Source organism: Acanthopagrus latus, chromosome 23 (genome assembly GCF_904848185.1).
Source record: "Acanthopagrus latus isolate v.2019 chromosome 23, fAcaLat1.1, whole genome shotgun sequence".
NCBI lineage: Eukaryota > Metazoa > Chordata > Actinopteri > Spariformes > Sparidae > Acanthopagrus > Acanthopagrus latus.
In genome coordinates, this window is record NC_051061.1 from 14824049 (window position 1) to 14839143 (window position 15095).

General features: G+C 44.1%; 1 long non-coding RNA gene across 1 annotated transcript in view; it reads left to right on the forward strand.

Moving 5' to 3' along the window:
- The window catches only part of LOC119014473, a 60397-nt gene extending 45872 nt beyond the window's left edge, over positions 1–14525 (forward strand). Inside the window, exon 2 of the long non-coding RNA XR_005072977.1 lies at positions 12798–14525. This is a non-coding gene — a long non-coding RNA (uncharacterized LOC119014473). The remainder of the gene's footprint in view (positions 1–12797) is intronic.
- Positions 14526–15095: the final 570 nt, after the last annotated feature.

The window sequence follows — 15095 nt, forward strand, 5'->3', positions numbered from 1 at the left end:
ATGGTAAAAGCTGCGTTAAAATTAACAATTGCGAATACAATAAATTAAAAATAATATCTCTGTCTAAATATCTACCAACAATATACACACACACATATGTATATATGTATATTATATATATATATATATATATATATATATATATATATATATATATATATATATATATATATATATATATATATATATAGTTTTATAGACACATGCCTAAACACTTAGACATATAAAAATATATTATGTTATCTCATTCCATAAACATATACCCGCCCCACCACTCAGGCACACTAGAAAAGGCTGAATAAACAATTTTTTGACATGTGAAAACAGCAAGTTAGCTTCAGGCCTCTTGGCAGTTGGTCAGCTGACATTTGGGGGTTTGACACTCTCAGTTGTCGTGGTCCACCACTGAAAAGAGCGCTAACACTAGCTCTGATTCCCCCTTTATACAATGCGTTTGTGGTACCACTAGTAGTTTAAGACCTCTGACCTTTTTTTTTTAGCAACTTTAGCAACTTTAACTTTAGCATCTTACTGCAACCCGCTAACACATTGTGCTGTGTTTGTCCCACACTGTTGAAAGGAGGAGGTCTGACTTGTATTAGCTGTCTCTCTGTCAGTTACCAAACAGCAGCTGGTAGTCCTGTAACATTAGAATTTCACACATTACCCTGTGATTTGAATCATGACAGGGAGTAAAGCAGCCTACAGAGTCATGGAGTAATGTAGCTATGTGCCTAAATAACGGGTGGGACGAGCAACAGCTAACATCAGTGCCCAGCTGCTTACGTGCTTCTGCGAATAACAGGCCTGACGTCACAATCCTAGTGCCCGCCAACACAAATATTGGACTAATCAACTTAAGCAGCACAAATTTGGTCAGTTGGAACCAAAAGTTCATGCCCACTGGCGAACACAGAGGCCGTGGCATTTTCAGAAAAATAATCAAAACTTCTATTCTCAAAAAAAAAAAAAAAAATCAAATGAGCCGCTACAAAAATCACCAAGTAGGCTGAATACTGCAGAAACAGATTTTGAAGAAACACTACATTTGAATGTCACTTTGACTTTAAATTATTGCATTGTAATTCACTTTTTGTTTGCCAAGTTTTTCGACCAAGTGCGAGCCTTTTTCAAACACCATGAGCACCTCAATCACTGGTGATCTTTTGACCCGCAGCTTCCCTGGGAACACCATGATTCCTGTCCTCTCACTCACAGGGCAGCAGTCACCGGCTCAGGGCAAACCCCTCCACAAGGCTTTCTTTGACAACCACTAATGAGAAGACTATGGTACGGGATTGCAACCAACGTTGAGAGTTTTCGCTTCCTCTTCTGCACTCCTTATCAGCGCAGTGAATCAAAAATTATTCAATTATATACATCTCCTCTTCCCGAGCATTATGTCCACTCCCGGTAGTGCACACTATTCTACTAATGTGGTTAAATACAGTTAAATTGTATAATCACAGAGGCTGGAACTAGTGCACTATGCTTGTCAATAAAGGGACCAGTATGTGTGTTGGCAGTGCGCTCTCCTCCAGGATCCCAATTCCTGTAATTAAATGTCGGGGTCTGCGTTTTGCTTTATTGGATTTATTTCGACTGATTAGTCCTGGCATTGACTGATGGGTAAGACAGAGGTGGTGGTGTGCTGGTGGAGACGGAGACCGGTCCACGTAATGTGTCTGCATGCAATCCTGCTGCGGCTATTTGCCCATTAAGGAGCCCTCCTGTAAGTCAAAGGTCAGTAAACATATAATCAGCCATAAACTGACTCACTTCACCCTCAGTAGCTGCTTTTTAAACTACCAACAAACACTAAAGGCCTAAATTAGAGCTGCTTATGTGCGAAGCCAGCATTAGTCTGGTGTGTGTGAGTGTGTGTGTTTGCAGTGGCGTTGGCTGTGTTTATTTGGTCAGGGGTGTGAGACAGATTAGCTGGTGTGTTACAGGTGCTATAAAAGTTGTTGCTTTGGACACGGCTCATGAACAGTATAATGACTCCAGGCTCATGTTAATCTCACTCCGCCTGGCTCCGTCTCGGGGTGCTGGCCTGTTTTTGCTGCCGGGCTGGGCTCGGGGCTAACAGGCGAGCAGAGACGACGCAGAGAGGAGGAGAGCGTTCCAGCATTACGCCTACCGGCAGAGGCCGGGAAGCGGGCCAGAGAAGGAAAAAAAAAAAAGAGGGAAGGATAGAGGAAAGCAAGGAAAGGCGGAATGAGGAATGCATTTCTGGCTACAAAGGTGCTGATTTGTTATCAAAGAGAAACACTTCGAGTCACAGGTGTAGCTGCCAGAGCGCACGGGAATGACGCTCCAACACTTTTTTTTCTCTCCACGTGAGGAAATAGAATATTTACAGTTCACATAAAAATTCATAGAAATGCATCTTTTTTAAGCACTTTGAAGATCCAATAATCACCAAAGCATGCAAGAGAGCCAATATAAGCAAACAGAGCGGTCCAAGTTGTCATACCAAGATCGAAGGTGTGCTGTTCTTTTCAACTCATGCAGTGAGTGCCATGCAATAAATCATTCCACCTCAAAAGTTGGCAGAGCTTTCTGCATTCTTAGATCTCACTTGTTTTCTTAGAAGACCCAAAGCCTAGACTGCTCTGTGGTCCTGGTACCCCTTGCTAAATACATCCACAATGTTTTTTCAATGGGAGAAAGTGGGAAAAGTGGTAAAGCCGTAGTTTCCCCGGGTTAACATACCAACTTCTTTGGCTGTCGCAGCTGCAGTTTCTCTGGTCTTGTGGGTAGAACAGACACTCTTGCGGCAAATGAGTTACGTGAGGAGGACGAGAGGAGCAGCAGCAGACCAGGAGAGGTTGGTGTGTTGCAGGTACTCAACCACCCGATCAAAACTGCAAGAATCACAGACATAACCAAAGCTCCTGTGTGACCCAACAGATTGAATCAATCGAGCAGAAAACAAAGGCAACCATTTAGAGGCGGAGTAGGATGGGTCTTGCAAGTAAAGCAGTGGGATCCATAAAAGCCATTGAGCACCAAAGTGAATGATTTTGCTTTCACCAGACTATGGCTAGCTAACGTTGACCAGCAAAGATGGAAAAAGACAGAAAAACATCCTTTAATTCATTATTGTCTCCAAAAAATGCCTGCTGGAAATGACAGCTAGCATAGCTAAATTTTAATATGCCAGCTTGTTAGATGAGCTCGACCTCTGGCTGCACTGCAACTTCAGAAAAAAGAACAGATTGTAATGCGTCTATAAATTTCAAGGCACAAGTAAGTTAATTAAAACATTAACAGACAAAAACAAACCAAAATACTTTTGGTCATTTGCTAATAACAACCCACCACATCTATGATAACATCTAATACTTCTTGGCCAGATGTCTGGCTGCCAGCCATGTTAATATTCTCAACACGATGACACTACACATACAATGAGTTATTAACATTTAATTGTGTGGTCAGATATAAGTTATTGGCTAATGTGCTGTACCACCGTAGGAACAGTGATTACATAACCTCCGGAACCAGCTTTCACTTAACTATATGCGTATCATATGTTCAACGAATATTACTACACCCCTGCCTTTAATCTTCGTTTGCACTTGTTTTCCCTTGCTTCATCTGCTCTCATTTCATCGATCTACAGATGTAGAAGGCCTGAGATCAGAAGAGGGGAAAGATTTAGCAGAGAGCAGAGAGGAGAGCAGGAATACGCAGGAGTGAAAGAGAGAAGCAGAGAAAGAGAGTGATGGAAAGCGTTCAGTCGCTCAGCGAGATCTCCTCAGAGGGGGTTAGTGTTCTGTAGAGTCCATCCATTTATCTTATTTGCCTTTAGGGGAAAGAGGAACAGAACATTTGTACTGGATAGGGGGAACCGCATGGTCTGTACTTTATTAGTTAGAGATCATCAAGTCTTTGAAAGAGCATCATGAGTCACAGATCTTTGTCTCTTACTGTCACACCAGTTTGCCGGTGCAGTTGTCTTTGCCCCAACCTGTCGCTTCTCCTTACTTTCTGTGTAAGTCTGCCCTGCTGCCGTCTGTTACCAATCTCTAGCCCATTCTTCATGTATCTCAGCTCCTTATTCCCATTTCCATAATAATAATAAAACACAACGCGGTGAGGGCATTTGAGAAAAAAAAAACTGTACTCGCTTGGTTGGAGGGCCGCCAAGCTGTCAGACATGGTTCCCCTATGAGGTAGTGTGTTGTTGGCTCAGCCAGCAGACAGGCTGAAAACTCAGGTGTAGTTTAGAGCTGTAGTGTTTATGAGGCACTACGCTGGTGTAATCCAAGTAATTGTTTATTACAGGCCTCAACTTATGTTATAAGTAATTACTTTTGGGTGCCCTCGACCTGTAAAAATCGGTTTTGTTTCCTGTCTGGGTGCCTAACACCACAGTCTAAGCTCCTCCCTCCAAAATGCATATGTTTTACTGCACCTTGTGAATGATATTACATATAATTGTGTTTTTTTTTTTTTTTCTATGAGCAGCGCAGTTGTAAAATACATGCATATGCTATTAAGGATCATTAGAGCTTTGATGGTGCAGAGCTATTCCTCAGTGACACTCCATCGGCTGTGGCCATAAAACTCTCCATGCCGAGCCAGTGGGGGAGGATTTTAAGTGTGGCACGGCACTCTAATAGCCACTTCCTTAATCAGACGGCTGGACAAATTGTAATCATTAGCACTGTAGTGAGCGGCGTGCATGACATTGGTCTCAAAACTCATTAGAGTGAGTTGGTCAGAGCAGGGAGTGAGTGAAGGAGGAAGAGGAGGAGGAGGAGGAGGAGGAGGGAGGGTCGCTGTCACACACTCACCTGGGTCTGTTTGTAATCAGGCAGCCGAAGCAGGCGGTTCAATTAGGCCCTCGCTGAGCTCTGCACCAGCTTGTACCAGCAAGACTTGCGTCATCTCCAACCACACATGGAAGCAAGAGCGCCTTGGACATGCACACGCACACACACACACACACACACACACAGTCAGATGTGTGCGCAGTAACCCACACAAACTGATTACAACAATCACACATGCGCACACTTTCTCAGCGGGGTGCGGATACTGCTCACACTGTGATTCACTCGGTAGCTTTGTTGTCCGTCTGTGCCGCGCCGAGCTGCGACAAAAGGCAGCGAGCTGTCGGAGCTCTGATACCTGCGAAACCCCTCTGAGTCCCTTTCACTTAACTGCCATGCGTCATTCGCTGTCATCTGTTACCACAGTTTGTTCATGAATTAATCGTTCAACTTTATTTTTCATCAGGGAATCACCACGGAGCGTGGTTACACAACACTTAAACAATACGATGAAGCCAGCGTATTGATGTTAAAGCTGCAATGAGTGAACTTTAACTAAATAAACCTATTTAAAATGGAAGGTAATTTCTAGAGATCCAACTCATTTTTATAACAAATAGAAAGAAAACATTAAATACTGAAAGTTTCTTGAATCAAAAAAACAGACCCAAGAACAGAGTTGAGAAACAAATGCCGACTGACACACACAAACAAAATCACACATTAATATACTGTAAATGTGACTGCAATCAAATACTGTACACAAAAGTGCAATGACCCACGTGTGCACGTCCACACAGCTGCACATGTTCAAGCGAAGCTCGCATCTGTCCCTGAAACATCCGTCAGTGCCTCCACATCTGTGTGCTCCGGCTCGAGCCTTTTGCTCCGGACCCCCACATCCCCACACACGTTCCCCCTCAACTGGGCTTGGCCTCGTGCCACCCTCCCTTTAGTCCTCCAGCTGAGTGATACATGCGCGACCTCAGACGGCTATACAGTCCTGTAGCCTATTTAAAGTGTTCCGAAAGGGGAATGCGATACGGCGGGTTTTATTTGAGACGTCTTCTTTGATTGAGAGGGAGCTGTGGCACACTTACCATAATGGCACTTCTAATGGCCCTAATGTGGAATGTCTTTTCACGGTAACACATGTTCAAAGCTCTCCTGGCGCGCTCGCTGAGGCAGCAAATGCCGCCTGGCGAACGATCCCTCATCCGTCCAAAACGTGACGGACATGAGTTGAGGGACACGACGGATGCTGGCTGATGAAAGCATTGCTTGCCGACAGTGAGTGACACAACATGTGCCGTTGGAGGACAGTTTTTCATAGAAGTGCTTTCACTCTTGGCGTGTTCCTTTTTTTTCATTCTGGTGAAAGTGTTTTAATGTTGTTGCGGGTTCGGCAGAGAGAGTTCAAACCCCGCGATCATGTTGTCGTCTTGGCTTCTTCAGTGACAGCATCATTCCCTCCCTCCCTTCAAGCCACCCACCACCTTCACCCCTAACTTACCCCTGCCCCGAGGTCATGAGTCATAAGCATGGAGGGAGGGGAGGGAGGATTGTAAACAGTGCCGAGGGGACACTGCAGAATGGATCCTATTGTTAGCCCCACAGGCCAGAGAGTGCTGTCTCACCCAGGGAAGTATCGCCATTTGGTCTACGCTTGCAGCCAAGTGTGTTTTCTTGGGTGTCCATGTGCGTGTGTGTCTGTTTTCCTGTGTGGGCTTTCTTTGCGAGTGTCTGCGCGGACGTATCACCACGGCAACTGCTCTTTTTGGTTGTTCGCTTCCATCGAGCATGTGATGTGACGCAGCCTGACACCACCACATGAGCTTGAGAAGCCTGTCACAAGCTAATTTGTGAACTTGTTGTCTTCCATCACATATCGCTGTAGGTATTTCCATATGTTGGAGCCCGGAGTATGCGCTGCGTACATGTGTGGGTTGGTGGGTGGATGCTTTTGCCAGAGACGGCTTGTCCTAATCTGTATTTATGTACCTGTGGTCAAATTAATACAGATTACCATAATCAAATCTGGCTGTGACATGACATTGGTTTCCAGCCAGCTCCTCTCATACATCTCAGCACTCCCCCTTTGAATCGGGCCCAGATTGCTCAGGGCCTATCCATTCAGCGAGCACACCTTGTTTCGTGAGACCCGGGCCAAGGGGAAAATCAGGCTTTAATAACTATGTAAGGGAAAAGACTCACCCTGCCAAAATGGCAGCCGCCCTGAACGCTGTTCAGCTGGCAATCCAACAGCCAGAGAAGGAGGGATGGGATTGGGATCCAAGCAAAAGTAAAAGTGATTTTTTCCCAGACCTCCTGTTGCAGAGAGACAGCATGTAAGAACGTGAGGAGAGGAGTGTGAAGAGGCTTAACTGAACCATCACATTCTTTCTCATCGTTATCCTCCTCTGATGCATTGTATTTCTTGATAAAAAAAACGAGTTGTTTCCCTGCACAAATAGTGGGATAAATCTGCACAGTTCTAATTCTCTGCTATATCTTAAACTTAACAGTTAGATTGCTACAACCCCAGCTAAGCTGCAAGAATAAATTGTTGGCTTTGAACGTTCCTGCCAACCACATTGAAGGTAAATTTTTTCTTCACAACTCGTCAAATAATGGCTCTTCGGGTTGGTCTGCCGGGCTGGCCAACGATCCAAAAGCATCAGTATTTGTCAAACTGGGAATGAGATGTCCGGACATAACACAGTGTTGGTAGTGGCAACAAAACCAGACATTTTTGATGTGACATCGGGAGAATTTGCTGCCCAAAACAGGGTATTTTTAATGAGAGGTCGGCCGCAAATTCCAGCCATGTTTGTGGCTAAAGGGTTAACACTAACCCTTAAACCTCGGAGCCAGGCAAACCAATACATGATCTTTTCCAAACCCTATGGATTTTGTGCCTAAACCTGTTTTCTGAGAATGCTACTAAGAATGATGTTAACCAATACAGGAACTATTCAAACCCTAACCTAACTAAATGTTATTGCCGAAACCTGACTAGACCATAAGCACAACATTTGTTTCATTTAATTCTAAAGAAACTAAACGTTGTGTTGTTCTACTGTGCGTTACATGATGTAAGGAGTTGTATGTTTTGCTGTAAGTTAAGTCTTGAGTCTGAGCAGAGCTGAGCTTGGTGGGGAGGAGGCTCAAAGCATGTTGGAAACCACAGCACCACCGGCGCCAACTCCAATGAGACATGAGTTATTGCTCCGGCTTCCCCGAAATCAAATAAATAATCTCTCTTTTATTTATTTGCTTCAGCTCTCATCATGATTTGCAGCCTCTCAATTATTCTACAGGGGTGAAAGGACTTGCTCGCTCTCTTGTCTCGCTTTGCTTTTCCTGAAGAAACGTGCGCACACACACATGCACACACCGCTGCTGGTTTTCAGACACACACCTGTCACCTGTTTTTCCGTTCATATTTCAGTCTGGATATTTCATCATTAAGCGAGTGCGGCCGGGGTTTTAATAGCGTAAAATCGTTGTCAGAACATTTATGCAGCGGCAGGATTCCTGCTCACTGGCAAAAACATTCAACCAGCCTACCTATAAACATACACACACACATACACATACACACACACACACACGAAATGAGTCCTTGGTAGCAACATTGTTACAGCTATCAGAGCCTCTTGGCCATGTGTTGAGTGCAATAATGGTAAAGGCAACGACAGGCTCAGCCCATACTCTCAATTAGGCTCCCCAAGTGCTAGGTGTGGAAAGGTGTCTGGCAAAGCGCCTGACCGCAGCACTCAAAGAGCACTTTGTCTGTGCACCTCACACCCACCGTACCTGCTCATGTTGTGGAAACAACCCAACGTTGTCACACAGTTGATTTAATAAAATTGGATCCCCAAAATGAGACTTCTAGTGTTTCGGGGGCGCAATAGTCGTAATGGAAACACGTCCACCCCATTCCCCCCCCCTTCTTTGGCTTTACAGGCATCCTTCCAGAGTGAGAATGAGTGGGGGAGACCCGGGGTAAACGGATACTTCCCCACTGTGAGCCCAGTAGTCTGGGTATGGCAAGAGCAACCCCACGTCCATCACATGCTCGTATCTAGCCACAAGCCTGGCTGTTGGTGCAGCTTATAGACTTGTTAAATGATGATTGCGAAAACAGAAAAAGTCGAAAAGGGAAAATAAAGGTAGCGCCAGTTGGGGTTGAGGTGCTGCTGTGGTTTTGTAAGTTGGTTTTGGGATCTGTGGGAAGCCTGCTTAGTCTCCTCAGGCGAGTGCACAATGTTTTTGAGGATACGTGTTTACAGGAGTGGCATTTAATGATTGCCTCAATAACAAAACTGGACTTTCCAGACTTGCGTGGATGAAGGGAGAATAACGAGGGAGCCTATTTTAACAGTATATTGGCCGGCGTTGGCCAAAGGCTGGGAACGCAGGAGGATGATCAAATTGTAGAAAAAACGGTTGGCAGTGTTGGAAGGCTGAGCCTGGAAACCATGGAGGTGGCAGCAGAGCCTACACTACAAACTGATGTCTTGGAAAAACAAATGGACACCGATGACGCATACTTAAAGGCCCAAAAGCATGAAAGGGAGTTAGAAAATAACAGCTACCGACCATCTTCATTCATCGCTTCCTCCCCTAGAGCTGCTTGTTGGTTGAGGCTGGAGTCAAGCTGTACATTGTTAGTATTCAAACAGTTACGAAGGTGCAAAGACAAGAAGATTAGCCTGAATCCAAACCCACATCCCTCTTTATTTCTCCAGTAATATGACAGTTCGGTCTGATTATGCGTTATTATCAGCCCTTAACATGAAGGAAAACATTGCTCTGTGTTTTCTGGACATGTGACAGCACATATGACAGAGTTCTTGTTGCACGTAAGGATAATCTAGGGGGATATTGCGAACAGATGATAATCCATATGTGTGTTCCGCGCTGCCATTTTTCTGTACGTACTGTGTACTACCCCTCTTGGATTGATTTCCTCCATCTTGGAACAATATTTATGGCTTTGTTCCACAACACTGTATGTCTATATGCGGTATATGGCCATTAGCAGACTTGTTGATGTTAATGCAGTGCACATTTTTTTATTGAATTTGGTACTTCTGCTGTATGTGCTTCTTCAGTTACACATAAGATATCGACCTGTTGGTTATAGCTCCATAGTACAATGATGTTTTCATTAGTGTCCATTGTTGTTTGTGCAGGATTACACAAAAACTACTGAATGGGTTCTCACAAAGCTTGGATGGACCCCATTAACTTTTGGTGCAAGTAAAGGGACAGATGTATATTTTCTCAGGGAACAATGGATGGACCTTGTTTAAGCCGTATTAAGCTGATATGTTTGAGTGAGTACAAAAGGAGACTGTTGGTTCTTATTTTGTTTAGATGTTATTATATCATATTGTGGTGTAAGTGCTGTCTGTTCCTGTTTCCAAAATCCAGGTTGTAGAATTTTACTTAAGGGAAGTGAGAAATAATTACTGGATCAATTCTTTCTTCCACATCAAAAGTTAATGGGGTCTGTTCTGGGCCGAGACCCATCCTCCATCCAAGTTTCTTGGAAATCCGTTGTGAAATCATGCTGACAAACCACCCAACAAACACACGGTGATAACAGAACCTTGTTTGCGTTTACCCACCGAGTCATTACATCAACATTACTGATGATTATCAAAATTATAATTCTGTTCACATTTTGTAAAAGAACCAAAAAGTCATCCTTACAATATTGTCGCAATATGGTGAAAAATATTGTGATGTTCTGGTTTTTTGCTGAGTCCAAGGCTTTTGAGGAGATTTTAAAAAATGTCAGGATATAGCCTAAAAAAGTAGTTATTATTACTGTTTTGAGGCCATGTCGCGCTACCCCTAATCACCAACAATAATACTTCCATTAATGTAAACATTATCTCAGTACAGGAATGAAAGAAGCTTTCAGCTATAGAAGCAGCCCACTCAGGCAGCTCTCGTGGGACAGGGGGAAGGTAATGAGCAGTGGGTAAACAGTTAAAGGTCCTGGTGGCGCGTGTATTTGTTTACCCGCGGTGTGTGTTGACACATAGATATTACCAAGGGACTTCCAGGGCAAGGTGTGGCGGTAGCGGCGTGTGTATGCATCTGTGTGCGTGGTTTGGTGTCGTGTGGTGGGTTTTCCAAACTCCTTAAAGAGCACACATTGAGGTTGGCAGCTGGGTGTGACAGAGGCCCCTTTTTTAACATAATTTAAAGGATAATGGCCGTTAAGTGCTGGCAAGAACTTTTCTGATAGCTGTGTGGGTGTGATTGCATCGTATTTTTCTCTTTGCATGCTCAAAACAACATCATTTTAGCCTTTATACATCTTAAACCATTTGAGATGAGAAACAAGTTCAGCGTTGGTCGGGACGTCCATTTACGCAATCATGATAACAATGCGGTCACAAGTTTCGGGGCAGGCTTGTTCCCGGCACAGTTTGCCCCTTTCCAAAGTGATTTAGACAGGTTCGTGAGGTTACATCTCACAGCCTACGACATGGAGGGTTTACTTCCAGAATAACACTCCACAGGGCTATTCGTGTACTTTATGGGTCTGAACTTGTGACCTTGGATGCATCGTGGAATAATTTATGATTCCTTTTTTCTTCCCTCTTGTACATGATAAACATCTGCGAACCTCCCCAGGGCGGGCTACGATGACAGCTTACAGCGAAGGAGTTAAAAAATTGAAACAGCAGAAATCTCCCCCTTTCCTCTCCACCTCCCTCGCCCCTTCCCTGTCCTCTTATCCCTCTCTTCTTCTTTTTCTTCGTCTTCGGTCTAATGTGTTTCTGTAGTCTTTGGAGGTAGAGGGGGGGAGAGACAAAGAGGAGGGGACAGATCCTGCCGCACATCTGAGGTTTATTTGGCCTCCCCCTGGGGAGTGCGGTGAAGCTCTGCATCTCAAGGAAATTGCCAGCGCTTTCTGGGTCGGCTTGGCACACTCTCAAACACACTCTCACACAAACACTCACACACGTAGACGCACACACACATGCTCCTCAGCTGGCTAAAGCCCGCCCCCCTCCCTCTCCCTGTCACAGTGGCAAAGTTTGTCCGCTTTTCTAGCCCTCAGTGCCACAGTCCTTTGGTGCACGTTTCCACCCAGCTCACATTATTTTGATGTATAACCCCTTTGTCTTCACATCAACAATGACTCTGGAAATTCCCTAAATGCATTCTGGGGGCATGTTTGAATGATAATTTTGTTACAAAGCAGGCCTTAATTCATCTTCAAGGAGTCAGTGTTAAAAATGCTCTGTCAACATCTAAGTCACCAGAATGAATGTTGGCGCTGTACGTTTCTACAAACCACAGATGTTAAATTGTGTGTTCGATATGCTTACCTTTATATTTGTTTATGTTCAATTTTCAATTTATGTTGTGACGATGTTGTGCTTACAGTCTGGTTGGATATAGGGATCCTGTTTTGACTTAATAAAAATACCTGTTTTGGTCACCACAAACATGCCTGGAAACTGTCCTGTTGTTTCATCAGGGTAGAGGGATAGGGTTAGGGTTGAAGGTTAGAGTAGAGGGTTAGGGTGGAGAGTCAGAGTTTGGATTGAGGGTCAGGGTTGATGGCTGAGGACCACGTCAAGGCTTGAGGGTCAGGGTTGAGGCTTAGTGGTTGAGGGTTAGGTCAAGGTTTGAAGGTAGGGGTTCAGGGTTAAGTCAGGGGAGAGGGTTAGAGTCGAGGATTGGGCTTGAGGGTTAGGGTTGAGGTTGAGGGTTAGAGAGGAGGGTTAGGGTGGAGGGTCAGTGTTGAGGGTTAAGGTTATGGGTTAAGGGGCTTGGAGCAACCTCAAACAAATGTCTTTTGCTTGGCAGCCATCTCGTCTAGCCATCAACAGTTCATTCTGGCGACTGGACTGCTGTCAACTTTTCAAAAATCCTGTCCAACAATCCAATCGCAAATCTGAGTAAATCTTGTCAGATGGATGGGTTACATTGTCTCTTTACCTCGACTCCAAACCCATATGCTTTCTTTCAACTCAGGACTCCCAGCCTGTGAAGGAAGGGAAGACACAGAATGATGCCACCTCATCCCCTCATGCCTTGACTCCCTCCTGTTCCTGCGCCCCTCCCCCTCTCCCTGCATCTAATCCCCACCTGGCTGCCATTGAGGTCAACATCGTGGGGCTTAAAATCAGACAGGTGGCTCTTCCTGCGACCTGGATATACTTATCCCTTGATCCCTGGTGACCCTGACAGGAAGTGGATCGCTGGCCAAGTGACCCCCTCTGGTGGTCCTTCCTGTCCCCATGTTGCCTCGCAGGAAGGAAGGATGCGGTCTGTTGTCCTCAGGCACCGCTCACTTGCCCCCCCCCCCCAGCCTGACGAGAGAAACCAGATTATTGGTTCCAGGCTCGTCTCTCCCTGTGCATACTTTTTTATTCTTTTTTTGTCTCCTCTATTTCCCATCTTCTTTTCTCTGGTCTCAGCACCTACTTTAGCCCAGTTTGACATCATTTCTTCCTTCTTTCATCGTCTCCTCCGTGCCCATGTGAGATCCCAGTAAACGCTGCGGACAATGGTTAACCACAGAAGTCCCAAATCCCATTCAATTGCACTCCAGGGGCTAACAATACTTTTGATTTATAGTCCTCATTTTATGTATCTCTGACACCGACTTGTTTACTTTTGTTATTGTTGTTTTATTGGCCATTTATTAACATTAAATATGGCATTCATTTTCATGTGGCAGAGAAAATCCCAAAGTCAGGCTTCTGGGTTTAGTCTGCTCTGAAATGATGTACATGCACGTTGTGAATTACAGGACGCCATTTGGTGGTAGTTAGGAGGAGAAGGGGACTTCCAGGCACACTGAGAAAAGAGACCTCTCGAACAACATCAAACAGTGTTTTTATTGTTCTTCTGGACGTAGTTTAAGAACAGGAACTCAAAACCGAAAAGGTGAGAAGGTCACGAAGAGCCTTTGCTCACCGCTCAGCTCAGACATTGGTCGGTAATTGTGATGGTTAAGAGTGAGGACAGCATTGTGCAAGAGGGGAAAAACTTCTCATCTCCCGCGGGGGTATCGGTGCTTATCCATGTTTTCTGTCTTGGTAACATGAGCACAAGATTTCATGAGCGTGGTCACACTCTCCATTGGATGATGATGCAGGCAGAGCAGGTGGTATACATCAATGCTGCAACCACATATGATTACCGTCCACACTCTGGGCCGTCTCTCTGTATATGTAAGTGTCACTCAGCTGCAGGTGTGAGACAGCATCTTTACACAGCACATTACAGCTTCGAGCACATTTAATATAGATGCAAATGACCAGCACAGTAAAAAGTGTAAATGCATCTGTCCAGTTTGATATTCAGTTTAAAAATTAAAAAAATAATAATAATAATTGTTTTTTTTTTAAGAACTGGTCATTTTATCTATGTAATACTCCCAACCTGGAAGCCGGGGTGTCTACACCTATTTTAAGAAACATGAAAATGCAAAATCTCTCCCGTAGGTCTCTCTGTCATTTAGCAAACGTTAGAAGCAGTTACAAAGAAATGTTGCGTGTTAGGCATTAAACTTCGTCCCTTTCCTTGACAAGAGTTTGTAAGGAAAGCAAGCAATGTTTTTGGAAGTCGTATACTAAACTTATGTGTTAATTAAACACCTTTTAATTGTTGGATCAGATTTTAATATGTAATTATAATGGTGAATATGTTGGTAGTGTTTTTAAAAACTATGAATAATAAATAGATTACAATCTAGTGCCAGTTGGTCTGACTGTGTCTTTTTTGAACTTTGAATACAATTAAAGAAAGTGGACTTAAAGAGATCTGACACTGGAACAGCCCCGCGAGCGAAACACAGCCCACAGACGTCATTTCGGTGTCTTTTTCAAAAGTTCAGAGGACATCTATGTCCTTCGCTCGTTGATAATTGAAGCTGAAAAGACGTCTAAAATGACTTCACTTTGAACCCTGCAAAGATTTCACTTGGACGTCGACAGCGAATGTTTTAAAAGACGTCACAAAAGCTTTCATTCTGGCTACTCAAAAGACGCTGAATTGATGTCTTTTGGATATGATTTAGCCTGGTGAGAGAACTCTCCATGATCCACATTTGCATCCATCAACTTTCAACTTCAGCTTTAACCTCACAGCTTTCATAAAATATCTTTTATATGACAATTTGTTATTTGTGTAACATTGAAATGTGTTGTAAATTGCCTTAATCTGGGCTTCGATGCAGCAGGTCTGTGGGAGCTATTTGGAATATTATAAAATCTACCGTCATTTTAACATACTGACAAAAGGTTTTGAGATCCCTTAAACAGC